The sequence below is a fragment of the Silene latifolia genome, chromosome 10, assembly GCF_048544455.1.
Source record: "Silene latifolia isolate original U9 population chromosome 10, ASM4854445v1, whole genome shotgun sequence".
In the NCBI taxonomy this organism is placed as follows: domain Eukaryota; kingdom Viridiplantae; phylum Streptophyta; class Magnoliopsida; order Caryophyllales; family Caryophyllaceae; genus Silene; species Silene latifolia.
The window spans coordinates 51,323,656-51,337,774 of NC_133535.1; the positions used below are offsets into that span (position 1 = coordinate 51,323,656).

At 40.0% G+C, this 14,119-nt stretch overlaps 1 non-coding gene across 1 annotated transcript; it reads right to left on the reverse strand.

Annotated features, from left to right (window-relative positions):
• Window positions 1-12,496: 12,496 nt before the first annotated feature.
• On the reverse strand, window positions 12,497-12,603 carry LOC141609777 (small nucleolar RNA R71). Its single transcript, XR_012527688.1, has one exon. It is a non-coding gene; the product is annotated as a small nucleolar RNA R71 (small nucleolar RNA).
• Window positions 12,604-14,119: the final 1,516 nt, after the last annotated feature.

Genomic DNA, 14,119 nt, shown 5'->3' on the forward strand with positions numbered 1-14,119 from the left:
GTGAAGGACATGTGGGGTAAGTTATGCTCAAAAAATGAGGAGATAAAGCAGGCTTTTGAGGAGTATTATGTCTCTCTTTTGGGCACCTCTCTGCCAGTTTCTCAGGTGAACAAGAAGATTGTCCAGTAAGGGCCCTGCCTTACAATGCACCCCTGTGAGGTTTTAATGGAGCGTGTTACTGGGGAGGAGATAAGGAGAGCTATTTTCTCCATTCCAGGGACTAAGGCCCCTGGTCCAGATGGTTACAACAGTCAGTTCTTCAAAGACTGCTGGCCTATTGTGGGACAGAAGGTTATAGCAGCAGTTCAGAATGTGTTCAGGTCAGGGCAGCTACTTAGGCAGTGCAATAATACTATTCTTACTCTTGTGCCCAAAGTAGAGATCCCTGAGTCAGTATTACAGTTTCGCCCTATAGCATGTTTTAATACTATCTACATGTGTGTTTCCAAGGTGATTTGCAACAGGCTGAGTAGAGTGCTCCCATATATTGTCAATCCTTCCCAGAGTGCCTTTGTTCAGGGGAGAGATATTGTGGGCAATATACTTATATGCCAGGACCTTATCAGGTTATACAAGAGGAAAATTTGTTCACCCTGAATGTTGATGAAGCTAGATCTTCAAAAGGCGTATGATAGTATTGAGTGGGGTTTTGTGGAGGGAATGTTGAGAGCACTTAAGTTCCCTCAACATATGATAACTCTGCTTATGAATTGTATCACCACCCCATCTTTCTCTATTGCTTTAAATGGGGAGGTCTTTGGGTTCTTCCCAGGCAAGCGTGGACTGAGGCAGGGAGACCCTTTATCCCCCTTGATCTTTACCTTGTGCCTAGAGTATTTGAGCAGAACTTTGATGGTAACCCAAAGGCATCCAAAGTTCAGGTTTCACCCCCTTTGCAAAAGAATTGAGCTTTCACATTTATGTTTTGCAGATGATTTGATTCTGTTTTGCAAAGGAGAAAGGGCTTCTATTGAGTTGTTGTTGCAAGTCTTCAAGTTTTTTTCCAAGGCTTCTGGATTGAAAATGAATAAGGGGAAATCCAATTACTATTGCAATGGTATGGATGATTGGCTGGTTAATGAGATAGGAAGGGCTACTGGCATGAAATTGGGTGTTGTTCCCTTTAAGTATTTGGGGGTGACTGTATCTCCTAAGAGGTTATCTATACTGGATTGTACTAGGTTGGTTGATAATGTTGTGGATAGGATACGAGGCATGGGGGCAAAGCATCTTTCTTATGCTGGCAGGATGGTTATGATTAGGGCTGTTCTTAGTACCCTTCACAACTATTGGGCTCGTATTTTCATTCTCCCCAAAACTGTGCTGAAAAAGATTGACTCCATAGGTAGAGAATACCTCTTGCATGGGCATCAAGACAGTTCTAGCCCAGCTTTAGTTGCTTGGGACCGTGTGTGCAGGCCTAAGAGACAAGGTGGGAGTGGGTTACATAACTTGATGATTTGGAATATGGCAGCAGTTGCAAAGTATGTTTGGTGGATTGCGACTAAAGCTGATCACTTGTGGGTTAAGTGGGTGCATGCAATTTCTATCAAAGGCAGGAATTGGAAGGATTATGAACCAACCTCTAATTCGAGCTGGGCATGGAGAAAGATTTGTCAGATAAAAACTACATTCAAGGAGCTCTTACAGCCTGGTTCTGGAGTGACTGCGTATTATTCTACTGCTTTGGGATACAAATGGTTACAAGGTCAGGATAATGTCTGTGAGTGGTACCCATGGATTCTTAATACGTGGGTGGTCCCTAAACATGGATTTATCAGCTGGTTGATGGGTCATAACAGACTTCTTACTCAGGATAGATTGATGAACATGAAGATTATTCAGTCGAATTTGTGCTATCTTTGTGGTTTGCAGCAGGAAAACCATAGTCACTTATTCTTTAAGTGTGAGTACAGTAGGAGGTGTTGTAGCCTGGTTGCTGTGTGGTGTGATGAGATGCTACCTGATGAAGAGTGCATTCAATGGTGGTGTCATAAAAGATACATGAGTCTCAACAAGAAGAGAATAGTTGGGGTTATATTGGCAGGATTAATTTATCATGTGTGGATGGCTAGAAACAAGTGCAGGGTGGAACAGGCTGTGATTCGTCCAGAACAACTTGTCAAATTTGTTCAGGCAGATGTTTGTAATAGAGTTAAGAAGTTTAAGACTAAATGTCAAATGGCTAATGTTAAAAATTGGTTAGATAAATTTGTTAAGTAATGAAGGAAGTTAGTATTACTATGCCTTCTAATAGTTTGTAATTGGAGATTAAGATCTTTTAATGAGAAGCTTACATTTTCCCAAAAAAAAAAAAAAAAAAACGAACCCTATAATTCAACAAGGCACTAGGGATTTTAAAATCAAAATAGGCGAAGAAATTAGGGTTAGAAAGAATACCTATATATCTGAATCCCTTCATGGATACTCTAAAAGATGAGATCCTTATGAAATAAAACAAAACCCTAAAATTTAACAGGGTAATTGATAGTGTAACATGAAGAATTGGTAAAGGGGAGAGTGATGTCGATGGTGAGATAAAGAAGGGTTAGTCAAACAACATTAAAATGGGAATTAAAATAGATGTGCAATTATTAAGATTTTGTGTTGAAAAATAAATCGAGTAGGTTAGTATTTCACACCTAACAATCGAACTAATAAGGCGAAAATCAAACCAAAAAATCAATTTCTTGCTCCCGGATTTTTAAAACCCTAGGTTTCTAAAAGTCAATTTTGAGTGATTTTGGTAGTTTTGAAGGTTGGAAAGTGGGTTATAAGTATGTAGGATTGAGTTAGGGAGAATTTTTGAGTGTTTTGGGGGTGATTTGGTGGGTTTTGAGTGAGTATTGTGTGAGGGGTTTTATTTTTGAGTGTGAGGGAGATGAAGATGTGAATGTTGAAGATGAATAAAGAATAGAAAGGGAAAGAAACATAAGGGGTCCGGTTTATCCCACAGTGAAAATATTTTGGTGCGAAGGTAATAACAAAGGTTATATGTCAAAAAAAACCGTTGTTAAAAGTAATAACAACGGTTATATGTAAAAAACCGTTGTTAAAAGTAATAACAAGGGTTATATGCAAAAAAACCGTTGTTATAAGTAATAACAAGGGTTTTAAAGAAATAACCGTTGTTATTACTTTTCAACTATTAACAACGGTTCTAAAATGAAACCCGTTGTGATTACTAATAACAACGGTTTTAAAGAAATAACCGTTGTTATTACTTTTCATAGAGTTGCACCAAAATATACTAACCTGATTAACAACGGTATTACATATAATGCATTAATATGCGTTGTTAATGGGGCGTTGTTATTGCCTATATTTGTAGTAGTGGAGGTCCTCTGATCTGGTGGATCGTGCCGTGGTGGCATATCAAGTCAGTCACTGGAGTCTCATCTTTGGATTTGTCACGGTCAGTTCGTATCTCTGGCTTGGAATTCATGATTTGCATTTATCCGGAGAGGTTGATGAGGCTAGTGGGCCTTAAACAGAAGATTTCGAAGCTTGACACCGTCCCTCAAACTGCATTGGGACATACCACAGAGATTTGTCGGGAATGGGAAATTAGGTGGGCTCAGAGGAACATGTGGTTCATACCAGTTCCTGTTGGCTCCTTATGGGTATCTGACGCATACTTGAAATGGAGGAAGGCTAGTACTCATTAAGAGCGTGAGAAATTGAGGAAACACGAGCCTGTTGACTACAAGATTCGTGAGGTAGCAAAGGAGAACCAGAAGTACTTGACTGAGGAGGAAGAAGAGGCCGGATTCCGAGTCGTTCATCCGACGAAGAAACCGAAGACCGCTTCTGCCGTAGAGATGGTGATGGATCAAAATGGCAAGACTAGACCGCGAGAAAGAGCTTTGGTGATTAGGTCAGAGATAGCACAAGAGCGCCCGGCTCGTGGTCGAGACAAGAAGTATGACAAGGGTGACAAAGGTAAAGGGAAGATGGAAGAATAGCCTTAGTCGTTTATTATAGTATTATTTATTATTATTTATGTTGTAATAAACGGCGGGGTTTTTAGAATCCTAGCCTAGCATTTTATTTTCAGCATTTTATATTATTTGGCGTATTATTATTATTTATGAAACAAATGAATAAAAGATTAATTAGTTAAGAAACTATTATGATTTCCTTTTATTATTCTTGTCGAATTTCAAATGCAAATGCAAATGTCATTCTATTTACATTAAATAAATAATGGGTTGTATCCTGTGAAGGATTGCCTACGTATTCATTAAAAATGAAATCAAACCCTCTGCGTAGTTCTAATAAATGTAAAAGAATAATCGTTCGAAGCAAGAGCTTGTAATGAACTTTAGAAAATAAGCACGAGTTTTGCTTACTCCTAAAATACAATTCAATTTATTTGATGATATGAGGATGTCGAAGTGTCAAAATGCAAGAGCATAGTGACATAAGCTTTATTTCAGCGGGCCAGGGGCCATTTTTTATTTCGTGTCGCACGAGCGGCACGTGGGTGTTTACGCGAGGTGCGTTTCTGTCCTATACTAAGGGTAGTATCGTTTTAGTTGGCCGAGGTTAGTTGGGTTAGAAAATTCATTCCCATCTAGGTCTGTAATCCTAACCGCACCCCCCGAGAGTATGGACTTGACTAGGAAAGGTCCGGCCTAGTTGGGTTTAAACTTTCCACGTGGATCGACAGGTAGGAGAGCTCTGACTGATTTGAGCACCAAATCTCCTTCTTTGATGTTCCTGGGCTTAACCCGTTTGTTGAAGGCTCATTTCATACATGCCTGATATGTTTGCACATTATTTAATGCTCGCAACCTTTGTTCATTCAAGAGGATGAGTTCTTTATAACGATCCCTATTCCATTCGGCTTCTGGGATTTGACTTTCGAGCAAAATGCGTAAGGACGGGATTTCTAGTTCAATTGGTTGCAGAGCTTCCATGCCATAGGTCAGAAAGAAAGGAGTAGCCCAGTGGGTGTCCAAACTGATGTGCGATAACCCCATAGCGCGAAAGGTATTTTGCTAGGCCAATCTCGATAATTGTCGATCATTTTCTTGAGGATCATGACGACATTCTTGTTAGCTGCCTCTACCGCGCCATTGGTTTGAGGTCTATAAGGCGAGGAATGGTGGTGCTTGATTTTGTATTTGACTAGCAATTTTGTAGCTTCGGCTAGGAAATGTGACCCATTGTCAGTGATGATCTCATGTGGGCAACCTTATCGACAGATGATATTGGTTTGTATGAACTTTGCCACATGTTTAGCTGTAAGAGCGGTGTAGGTTGTTGCTTCGACCCTATTGGTAAAATAGTCGATAGCTACAAAAATGAAACAATGACCCCCTGTTCCAGGTGGAGTGATCTTTCCGATGATGTCGATTCCCCAAGCAGAAAATGGCCAAGGAGATGTCATGGTGTAAAGCAGTGAGGGGGGGACGTGTTGCACATTCCCGAAGATTTGACAATTATGGCAATGTCTGACGTATTTAATACAATATGACTCCATTGTGGTCAAGTAATATCCTAGATGCGTGATTTTCTTTGCCATCATGGGTCCACTCATGTGAGGACCGCATTCTCCATCGTGAACTTCTTCCATTACTTTTTGTGCTTGTGATTGATCAAGGCAACGCAAAACTACACCAAGAGGTGTTCTTTTGTACAATTCTCCTAGCATGAGGAGGTATTGAGAGGCTAGTAGGCGCATGGCGCGTTGTCCACTCTTATCCATATCTGGTGTATATGTACCATTGAGTTTGAAGTTTAGGATGGCTTGGAACCATGGTTCCTCTGGGCTTCCTTCTTCATCTATAATTTGGGGTACATAGGCTGGTTCTGACCGCCGTTCGATGTATAAAGGCATTTCTACCATGTTGTGGACAATGGGCCACGGGGGGCGCTTGGGAATAAGAGTTTGCATTTGTGGAGTCGCCGCCAATTTTTATGGGAAATTGGAACCGTTCGAATACCTCGCGTCATGTCAAGACACAAAGTAGTGACATGAACACTAAGAACTCGTTACCCTTAGCATTCTATGTCTAGAATGACTCTCGTGGATGCCAATGAACACGGATGTTCACATAGATCTGGAGTAAGGGGTGAGGGTACATATTAGGAAGTCCTTTTACTGAACACCTATTCCCACCCGCCTCGATAGCGGCCTCTACTAATGATTAGGGAAATCGTTTGTACTCGATATGCCGTCGATTATATGCATGCAATGCAACACCCACAGATTAATCCTAACATGTGAATTAGACTAAGTCGGTGAACACGTATTTAGGCAAACAATTATGTCAAAGTTGAAATTTAGATTAATTACATGTGGAAAACAAGTAAATAAATCATACAATACGATAATTGAATAAACGCAATAATTAAAATTACAATAAATTACAAAGGGTTTAGTCGATTTACGTCAAAAATACATTTAAGACGGATGATTTGAGAAAAACAAGAGAAAATAAAATAGGTTAAATACGGACAGATTAAGAGGTGATAATACAAATAATAGTCGATTAATACGTAGACTAACGAACTAGGTCAAAGCAAGAACGGAAGTTCAGAGACAGAACTCAACCCGGAACAGGCGCAACAATGCTGTGTCTCTTGTAAGAGGTGCAGTGGTCACTGCGTTTGTTCCTGAGGTGAGTTCTTGCTGTGAAGCCGGAACTGCGAATTGTTAAGGTTCCTTGGCAGTTTTAATGGTTGATTATGGATATTTGACTCGGATGGAAGTTATTTAACAGGTTATTTACATGTGAATTTGTCATAAAAGCGATAACACGAATTAAAACGAATTAAGACTAATTAAAACTAATTATAAACGAGTTAGGGTTAATTACAAATTAGTTAGGGTTATTTATAGAGACGGAAACAAACTAGACAAACGTGATAAACTGATGGAAGCGTATAGAAAAGTTGAATTCCAGAGCCTTGATATGAACAAATCGAATCTCTAAAACTCGTATTTGATTTAATGACAAAAACCCGCAAATATTGATTATTAGGGATTTAGGTCAGGATTAAAGCGATAATTATTATAAATACGTTAGAATTACTTTATACGAATGAAATAAGAAGAAAATAAGAAAAGACGAAACAAAACAGACGAAATAACAAAGAACAAAGGAAGAAGAAGAAAGGCATGAACTGCGGCAGCCTCAGGAAGAGGCGCAGCAGATGCTGCGACTCTTCGAAGAGGCGCAGCAGTTGTTGCGTTTCTTCTCGACGTCTGTCTTCTGTTAATCTGTAAAAATATTTTAATAAAGAGGTTTTAGAAATCGGTTTTAAATATATTTTTGACGTAAACCTTACATTAATTAGTACAAAAATAAAATACAATAACGAAAGATGAGATTTATACCCTCAGACTTACATGTTTGACGAAACGAGATTAACTAAGTTAATGTTTAGTGATTGCTCGACTAGAATGTATGATGAAAGTGCCCTCATTAGAGGATTTAGATTAAATCGATTGATTAATTGAGGTGTAGTTGGTCAAATTGGTCGGTCATGCAACGTGACTGGTACTCAGAAGGATCCGAGCTTACGTGGTCGATTGATCAAGCACATAGACGTCAATAAGCTTAGAGCACGGTCTTAGAATGCAAAGGGAGAAGAGAAGGGCGGACACTCGCATGAGAAATATGTGAAGCCGAAGGCTTCTATTTATACTAATCACATGGAGGAATTATGGAATGACCAAAACTTTGGAAACAAATCTCGAACTGATCTGAAAATACACAGAAAAGAACTTGGGAAGAGGCGCAGCAGGTGCTGCGATCCTTCGAAGAGGCGCAGCAGGTGCTGCGTCCTTTCCCTGGAGGTTTCCTCCTGCGGAAGAAATATTTCCGCGTTTCTTTTATGGAATTGCGGTAGATCTCAACTTCCTTATTCTTTATCATAAAATTTCGGGATATATTTTACCAAAAGATAAAAAAATTGACTTTATGGAATAAATATCTGGAACATTCTAGAACATTCCGACTCGGCATTTTAAACGGTTTATTAGAAAATGAAGCGGTTTTTGACCCGGACTCCAAATGAACTCTAATTACTGTCAAAACGACCGTATCGGCGCGTAGATGACAACCAAGGGGTAGACACAAGTATTTGAGAAATCACTTGACGATAAACTTATGAACTGTCATTAATCGTTCCGCGTACCAAACATGTGGCCCAATCATCACCGGGTGTTTGGCGGGGGTGCAGAAATGAGGTATCTACAGAGCCCCCACTTACTGAGGCTTGGACAAGGCGAAAGTCAAAGTATAGCCATCAGGTCAAACGATGATTACAACCTGACGACTATGGCGACGCGAGGTGGCTCAAGGGGTCTGAGCCAAGGACATGTCGTTGGGAACATTTTAGAGTCTGTCGAATATCGGGGAGGGTCGTTTAAAGTCCATTAGACTACGTAAGGAGGCTCACCAGCCATAAGAAGAGACCATACCTGAGACTTCTTCCTCGAGATGTTTCCGGAGTTGCGTAGGAGCTAAGGTTAAGCGTAGGAGCTAAGGCTAGGACCTAAAAGATATATAAGGATTGTGATAGGGTGTGGGGCCTTAAAAGGAAAACATCGACGGGAAGGCGGCCTAAGGGTAACCGTGGTTCGGGCGTATGAACCCGAAAAAAAGGCGATCACAAAGGGATTAGGATCCTATAGATGAAGGCTAGGTGTGGGAGCATACGTAGGTTGGGAACCTAAGGTTGGTATGAGAACATCCGGAGAACGATACCTTCGCCGAACTCCAAGGGGAAACAAAACATAATATTGAGGGCAGCAGGACGTCGGTAGAAACTGCTGGAGAAATCTGCTTGCGTCTGTCTCAAGCGAACTCTTGTCGGGGAATATATTGATGATTCTTGTCTTTGATTGGGTCATTTCCGGTGTCTGTTTCCAAACAAACTCCGTCTCTTGAGAAGTACAATCGGCCGTCATGGACTCTCAGTGGACGAAAAGGCGAAATCCGCTCATTGTTGCAAGCGAAGTCTTGGTGGAATACTGCGACAGCTCACAGTCTGCTCAAAGATAAAATACTGCGACAGTTCACAGTCTGCTCGAAAATAGAATACTGCGAAAGTTCACAGTCTGCTCGAAATATGGGTCCGGACAAAAAATAAATGTCAAATGGACCAAATATATGATATATGGTGTTGGAGAAGAGGCGCACCAAAAATGGGCCCACAAATAACGAACTTATAACGAACTTTTGAAAATTGAACTGGAGGGAAACTGGGGAAGGAGTGCAGTAAGAGCTGCGACTCTTGGAAGAGGCGTAGCAGATGCTGCATCCTTTCCTGAGCTCGTCCCTGTCTGAGTAAAAACTCGACAGAAGTCGTGTTCATTCATAATAACAAAACACAAAAACTTCTTAAACTCTCTCAAATTCCCGCAAAAATCCGTCAAAATTTGACCAAATCCTTCCATTAATCATGAATAATCGAGGTATGTATCTCGTTCTTGCTTTAACATTCGTATTTGCTTGATTTTCGATCGAAAAAATTAGGGTTTTCAACCCATTTATTTCGAAAATTTGGGGCTTTTTCCCCAAATGAATTTGCCTTGTAAAATTGACATTAGAAATGGATAATTGGTGATGTTAGGAACTTAACTATGTATTTGTTTTGAACTTTTGTCAAGCATTGAGCATTTGAGTGAAATTGAGACGGTTTCTCAGTTGTTTCGAAAACTGCTTCGAAAATGTCCTTAGGATTGCCCATTTTTTATGAAATTGATTTTTGGAATTCTTGTGTAATGGGTAAAATTTCTACCATGTCGGATTTTTGATTCGTGACAGCTTTTTCAGGACACTTTTCTAGGGCAGAATCGCCATTATAGCGAAATGCTGCCGAATTTCCGACTCAAACCCATTACTAGGCTTAGACTTAGACTTGAATTGACCCAGTTTACCCATATGAATGGTCGGGTTTCGGAAGAAATGGCCAAATATGGCGATATAACCCCCCCTTCAGGGCTAAAAAAGGCTTGAAACCACCTTCATCGAGGCTTGATGATGTGACCATAATTTGAGCATATTTAGCCCCCGAATTAGCCTTGTTCCCATGCTTTTTAGTGCATATTTGGGTCATTTATTGTCTTTAGTCCTTTGTTTTGCATACTCTTTGAGGTTTTGATCCCTTGGTAGGAAAGGAGTGCAAACCCTGCATTTTCATGGCAAAATGAAGCTAAATTGATTGAATTCAATGACCAAACATCAAAGAGAAGACAAGACTAGAAGGCCTTTGTACATACCATAGTAGATGGGCAATGATGAGAAAAGATCCTTGCATCCCCGAGGAAATCCTCAAGGATTTTATGAAGAGAAAGGAAGAAAAGAAGAAAGGAAGAAGCTGTAAGACAATCCGAGCGGATTGCCCACAATCCGCCCGTCCAGCAAAAGCAATCCGAGCGTCTTCCTCAGCTGGACGCTCGTCCAGAACCACCACAATCCGCCCGTCCACCCCAAGAATCCGCTCCTCCAAAACACCCACAATCCGCCCGTCCTGTGCCCTGGACGCTCGGATTGTGTGACAGCTAATCCGTCTTCTACTCGTTCAAGGAAGGATGCGCATATTTTTCTAAGACCGGCGAAAAGGAGACCGGAGTCTCCCTTGAGACCGGCGATTCCTCAAGGACTTAATCGTCATTTAAGCCCTTAGTAAACCCTAATTTATGTAACTAATCCCCACTATAAATACCCCATTAGGCTAATTAGATTATCATGTTCTTCTTAGCAATCTCTAGTGTAGTTTATATCAATCAAATCTCTCTTTAATCTTGTAATCAACATTTAATCAAGTTTTAATACAAATCTCATTTCCTTAATCTCTCTTTTGTTCATATTTCATTTTGGGTAATTGAAGATTATTTGGGTTATTATTGGGAGATTGACAACCTTCCAATCAATCATCAAGTACTTCTATTATTCTTTGCTTTATTATTGGAATCATTAGTAGGTATAATTCTCTTAATCCCTTTTTAATTATTGTTAATTATCTCCATTTATTCATCATGTCTCACTTTGTTGGTGTGATTGACAACCTTGCTAGCATGTTCAACATGATAATGAGTGAGTAGTTTCCTTAGCTAGGGTTAATGGGTAATTAGGGGAAACCAACATGGGAGATGATTCATGCTTAAATTAATATGTTTTCATAGTTTATTTGCTTGCTTGTTGTGATCTCAACTTATGCACATGTTATGTTTGATGAAATGTGAGCCTATGAATCCTTGCATTTTTTACCCATCACCTATCTTTTCAATGAGACTTGTAAGACATAAACCAACTAGAGTCTCATTAGACCATGCATATAGTTGAGTAGGGAAGATTAAGTCGACTTTTAGGTGTTGTACAATTTAATCGATTCGGCTCCGGGACCCAAACTTTCCTAGGATTGTAAGATATAAACCAACTCGATCCATCACAACAATAATTGCTTGTTTATAATTTGAGAATATGTTTGTATAATCAATTCACATGAATCCCCTATGACCCCATGACACCCTAGTGCCTTTTATCAATTGTTTACATCCCTTTTTAATCATCTTGCTTGTTTACTTTTATTGCTATTTAGTTTAGTGATCTTCTACTTTAAACCCCAAATTGTGACACCCCTAGACACCACTAGTTGCAATTGAAAATCTCATCTCAATTCCCGTCCCTTGGGATCCGACCTTTACTTGCCTCTTTACTAATTGTAGAGTTGTTTGTGGAGTTATAAATTGTGTTTTGGTCTAGGTGCTCCTAACGACAAGTACCGAAAACTAAACCTCCAAGTGAGTCCGACCAAAAATGGCGCCGTTGCCGGGGACGGTGTTAACTTGATTTAGACTTTCTTAAATTGTTATTAGTTGTGTCTTTCTTTGTCTTGGGGAAGTAAAACTCCTCAAGGTTTGCTCTAATTATTTTCGAGTTGTTTGATATTTTACATGTCTAGAAGATCACAAGGTAACTTGTTACCCTTTGATCACGAAATTGAAAGGACTTTGACAAACAATAGAAGACTTGCTAGGAGAACTTTGAGAGGTATTGGTGAGGTTGTAGATATTCAACCAAACACTATTGAGTTCGTCAACCCTTTTGCAAGATAAGGTGAGGAGAACCCAACACAAAATCCAACACAAAATCAACCCACAATGCCTAAATTTTCATCACATTCCGTACCCACCGAGGAGAACCTACCCAATGGTACTCCCACACCACAACATTTAACTGGAAATTTCATTGCCAAATCCGCATTTATCCAATTAGTCAAAAGAAGCCAATTTGGGGGGATGCCTGATGAAGACCCTCACTCTCACATGGAGACTTTTTGCGACTATTGTGATGCGATTTCTCAAACCGGTGTAACTCAAGACCAAATTCGATGGGTCTTATTTCATTTTTCTCTAATTGGCACCACAAAACAATGGTTGAAAGGCCTTGATAAGGCTACACTCGGAATTGATTCTTGGAAGAAATTGGCTCTAGCTTTCTACAAAAAGATCTATCCACCGGAAAAGACTAACATGCTAAGAGCTCAAATTACGGGCTTTAAGCAAAGAGATGAAGAATCCTTGTATGAAGCTTGGGAGCGATTCAAGGGAATTTGTCGCTCATGTCCTCATCGTGGACTTAGCGAGTGGTTCTTGGTACAACAATTTTGGAATGGTCTTTATGAAGACTCCAGAAACATTCTCAACATGGGATCAAATGGAATGTTCATCGAAGTTGACGACAATCAAACTTGGAACAATATTGAGGAAATGGCGGTCCATAATTCACAATATAGTAGACCTCGCAAAGCTACTAGAGGAGGAAAGCATGAAGTGGACACTATTACTCAATTGGGTGCTCAACTTAGTGCTCACATTGATACCATCAATTTGAAGTTTGAAAAAGCTATGGCTAGACTTGAAGAAGCCTCAAAATCACCAAAGCATCATGTTAATGCCATGACGGCACCTTCATCAATCCCAAGTGGGATATGTGAGAATTGTGGAACTTTGGGACATGACCAAAGTGAATGTAGGGGAACAAATGAACAAGTGAATGCTTTTCAAGCATACAAGAGTGGTACCTCTTATTCAAATTATTACAATGAGAACACCAAATTCCACCCAAATCTCTCATACAAAAGCCAAAATGTTCAAAACCCTCAACCAACATACACCCCACCTCCCATGAGAAACCAAAATCAAAGACCCTTTTACAACCAAAACCAAGGTTACCAAAATCAAACTCCATACAATCAATAAAATGACCAAGGTTTTGATGTTCAAAAAGCGGTCCTCCAAATGCAAAAGAATCAACAAGAGTTTTTCACTCAAATGTAAAAGCATAGTCAAGCAAAGGAAATCACCATCAACAACATCCTAGCCCACACCAAAATGTTGGAAACCCAATTGACTCAACTAGCATCCTCAAGCTCACAAAGACAAAAGGGGCAATTACCACCTCAAAGTAATCCCCCAAGATATGAAACAGTTAGTGCCATTCACTTGAGGAGTGGTACGAGGTATGAAGCACCGAAGAAGCAAGTTGAGGATGAAGTTGTGGATGCTAGTGACAAAGAAGAAGTTGTACAAAACTCCAAGGATGGAGAATGATGCGTGTCTATAATATGATGTTTTACATCTTTATTTCCACGCATTTTATGTCTATTAGATGTAGTTTATTCTACTATTTCCCCTATTTCTGTCTACTCTCGTGTTTTTATGTAATATTGCAGATTATTGCGTAAATGGGTAGAAAATGAACCAAATCTTGACCCCGGAAGCTAAGCTTAGGAAGGACATGAATATTTGACTCGGACTTGAAGTTTAGAATGCATTTCAAGGCCTGAAGATATCAAAAGCATGGGTGCGTACGAGTTTAACAAGCAAAGAAGCACCTCACGACATTGCAGGCTGCTTCAGATGGCTATATCTCGAGTTCTAGAGAATATAATCGAGTGATTCTAACTGGGGATGAAAGCTTATCCTCTTAGATTTCAAACGCCGCATAGAACGCCTGATTTGACCAAGTAACAAAGAAATGACAGCTGTTTTAAGATTAGTGCACGCTGCAGGAATCGTCAGAATGCAATTCTGTACAACGCTGTTGGTCGATCGACTGGTCCAAGTGGTCGATCGACCACCCCACGGGTTCCA